Raw genomic sequence first — 3,870 nt, forward strand, 5'->3', positions numbered from 1 at the left:
GGTGAGTGCGCCGATCCCAGAGGCAGTGCAATAACGGGCCAACCCGTGGCGGAGGTGAAGCAAGCTTCAAGCACTCCGCCCCATTCCAAAAGTAAGTTTAATATCTTGGGGCCAAATAGGACGCGTATCAGATATTAAGCTGATAAGAACAGAATTTTTTATTATGTTAATTATAGAACATCAAAACATGGGGTTGCAGAACCAAGGAAAAAACGAATAAAAAGGTGTATATTCTAAAAGGTAAACAAATGGCTAAAAATACTAGTTAGTGGTCTTAGTAATATAGAAGGCTAAAACTGTATAGGTGCAAAAACTACACAAAGGGAGTTTTATTTGACAAAAGCACATGTAACAAAACACTGATGTACCGTGTTTACATCATCACATGTTATGGAGTCGTTATGTAATGTTTAGTCATGCAAGATAGTTTTTTTTTCGTAGGACGCATTGATAACGTAGATGAAGATGTGGTTACACCTTCAATATATACAACATGAGTTTTTTTTTTTTTTAGAATGGGACAATGTTCGTTTCAAGTTGGCCTTTTCTTTCAAAAATAAAACAGGTGTGCCACTTTCTCAAAAATCTTTGTTCTTTGTTCGTGTTCATTTGAGCATTTAGCTCTTTACACGTGTATTCTCGTTTTCCTTACGGTTGGAAATGTCGCCCTCACAGGCCGCCGCGACGCTTCGGCGAGACCTCTTCTATTCCATATATACATCATTGAATATAACTCTTATTAACCTTTGTATTCGTGTTTGTCATAGAGATTTCTTTGATATATCTACGTGTAAGAGTTTCTTAGCAAGTTTCCATGTAAAAACTACACAAAGGGAATTTTACGGTACCAACTCTCGGTGGTGAACATGATTACATACTAACAAAGTGTGCGTAGATCTTATAGAATAGGTAGTTTTCACACAAGTGTAGACTGCACAATAAACATGCAGACTGCGCACAGGCAAGTTAGTTCAAACAATGAGCATGATGAGGGTTTCATATAACAAACCTGTTGGAACCATCACTAGTATCTGGATAGCGCGAAAGACAGTTGTGAGGTACACAACTTGTATCATCACATAACCATGTAGGAATCAGTTATACAATGCTTAAACGGTACATGCGCCGACGGGGCAGTCTAATTGCACATCTCTGTAGTTCTATATCATGTTGTAATATGCGCCCCTAATAAGGAACAATATGGTAGTGAAGCATTCCATCCTGTAAATAAAAGAATCTGGTGTGCCACCTCCGGAGAAAGGTCTCCTCTCCACTGGCGTCCAGATCTTCTGTAAGTGTTTTCCATACTAAAAACCTAATTCTTTGCGTGGCGGAGAAAGCTGCCTTTACCGGTCATCTGCGGGCTTCTGCGATTCTTCTTCTCTTCCAGATTATAAACATTGTGCAAATAATAAACAGGTAATCGAATGATCCATATCATTTCTTGGGTATTTGAAGACCGTCTATTTTAAATGTGCGTTTCACTAGTCTCCAAATTATTTTTGCAGGTGGACATTCGAAAAGAGCATGCTGGGTTGTCTCCTTTCCGCTACAATTAGGGCAGATTGCATTTGGAACTCTTCCGTATTTATGAAGCCACTCTCTTGTCGGCAGTACTTGCCATCTGCGCTTCCAATCAAAGTCTTGAAGTTCATGGGGCAACCGAAAACGGGACCAGTCCTGCCATATTTTCTCTGAGCTCTTCTCTTTTTCTTCAATGCTTAACTGTCTATGTGTTATGTTTCGGATAATGATCGATACCTGATCGTTTCCAATTTCTGTATCAGGGCATTCTGCTAATATCATTTTTTGAGTATTGTGAGCGGCTCGATAAAAAGGCGATAGATTTTCAGCGAGCAGGCTAGTGCCTTGTTTGCCTGTAAATATGTGGCAGGTACTAGCCAGATACGATACGAGATTCTTGCCAGTGTATTCATGAATCTGGCAGAGTGAAAGGACTGTTTCTAAGTCTAGTATCTTGCCTGCGTTGACTATGTGCGGTAAACCGATGCCTCCGAATTTTGGCGAAAGTTGTAGTAGGTGTCTCTCTACTAATGGAGGTTTGTTATTCCACAGAAAGGCTAATAGTAACTTGTTGAGCCGAATACCAATTTTCCTGGGCATAATTGCGGTTCTAGATACATAACATACGCACAAACTAGTTTTGACTGCGATTGATATCTGTCTGAATGAGAGATCTGTGTGTTTTAGGGAGCTGATTGCTGAGTTAGATCTCTGAACTGCTAATTGCCATGTGGAGTCTGATATTCCATTGATAGTAAAGATAACCCTTAGAACTTTAACCGAATTAACTATAGGAATGTTTTGGATGACGCTACAAGGAAAGGAACCAAGAAGTAGCGCTTTACTTTTGTGTTCATTGATGCGTGCACCGGAGAGTGCAGAGTATTCAGTAAAGATACCTTTAAATGTTTCTAGGCTCCAGGCATCTCTGAGGAATAATGAGATGTCGTCAGCGTATGCGCTGACTCGTATTTCTTCCTGCCCGATCATTGGAAAGCCTCGTATCTGTTGGTTCTTAATAATATTTCTTAGTAGGGGATCCAGTGACAAAATAAAAAGGGCTGGACTTAGTGGACAACCTTGTCGGACACCTCGATAGATGGGAAAACTAGCCGTGATTGCTCCATTCACTATTATTTAACTTATTTTCCCGTATAGGAGCCGAATACTTTCGAATACTCCATCGAATGCTTTTTCTTGATCTACTGATACAAAGGCTCCACTATAGTTTCCTTAATCTGGGCATATTCAAACACATCACGGGTTAGCATTAGGTTTGCATATATTAATCTTCCGGGGACTGCACAGGATTGACAGGGAGAGATGATCGAAGATAGTAGCGATGTAAGACGTGTTTGAAGAATAGTAGCGACTAATCTGTAATCGGTATTTAGCAGGGTTATTGGACGCCAGGATTTCGTGTCGCTCGGAATAAAATAAATTCTTATCAATGTTATGCGACCTCTGCTGAAAGAGGTGTGTTTCCTTCCTTCCTCAAGCATCATTTCAACCATTAGAAATAAGGCGTCACCTATTGTTTCGAAGAAAGTTCTATGGAAGTTGGTCGTTAACCCATCACAGCCTGGAGCCGTTCTTGCACTCATACTTTTCAAAGCCTGTTTTGCAGTGTCTAGAGTTATTTCTTCATTAAGGAACACGAGACCTTCCTCAAGCAGTGTGGTGTCGTGACAAAGCTCTTCGACTCTTGTTCGAAACTCAGGAGGTTCGCCTAATTCATCAGTTCCAAAGAGTTGCATGAAGTGCTCGTGAATGACTGTCTCAATTTCTTGGGGATCAGTCGTTAGGGTTCCATCTGCAAGCTCAATTTCTGAAATTCGCATTGTGGCATTACCTAAAAAGGAGGCACAGTCTTCCTTTGCGTTCATAAGTTGACCGTGAGCACTCTGGTTATAGATTTCTTCCCGAACTACTCGGTCATATTTTGCTTCTAGTACTTCTAGCTATTCGTGGGTACAGGCCGTCATCGTGTCTGCCCATCTGATTGTTTGGATGCGGCGAAGCAACTCGCTGAGCTTTTTCGAAATCCTCCTATGCCTGGCTTTTCCTTCTTCCTGCAAAACCTGCTTCCAAGCTTCTTTTAAACCTTCCCATTTCGATGGGGACATTGTTGCCAGATTTTCAACGGTCTTCGAAAGTGCGACATTTATGCTTTCAATACGTTCTTTGTCTTGAAGAAGTGAAGGATCTAATCGCCATATTTGGTCTGACTTTGTGCGGCCGGCTTGCCCTTTTGACGTTACCACCACTGGGTAGTGGTCGGTTCTACACCTGAGAGAGTCGGGAAGAGATGCGACCTCACATCCCAGTAATGTGGGTAAAAGCATA

At 41.3% G+C, this 3,870-nt stretch overlaps 1 non-coding gene across 1 annotated transcript; it reads right to left on the reverse strand.

The window, feature by feature from the left end:
- On the reverse strand, positions 1–189 carry LOC142589160 (U2 spliceosomal RNA). Its single transcript, XR_012829844.1, has one exon. It is a non-coding gene; the product is annotated as a U2 spliceosomal RNA (small nuclear RNA).
- Between the last annotated feature and the right edge of the window lie 3,681 nt (positions 190–3,870).

Source organism: Dermacentor variabilis, chromosome 7 (genome assembly GCF_050947875.1).
Source record: "Dermacentor variabilis isolate Ectoservices chromosome 7, ASM5094787v1, whole genome shotgun sequence".
NCBI classification, from domain to species: domain Eukaryota; kingdom Metazoa; phylum Arthropoda; class Arachnida; order Ixodida; family Ixodidae; genus Dermacentor; species Dermacentor variabilis.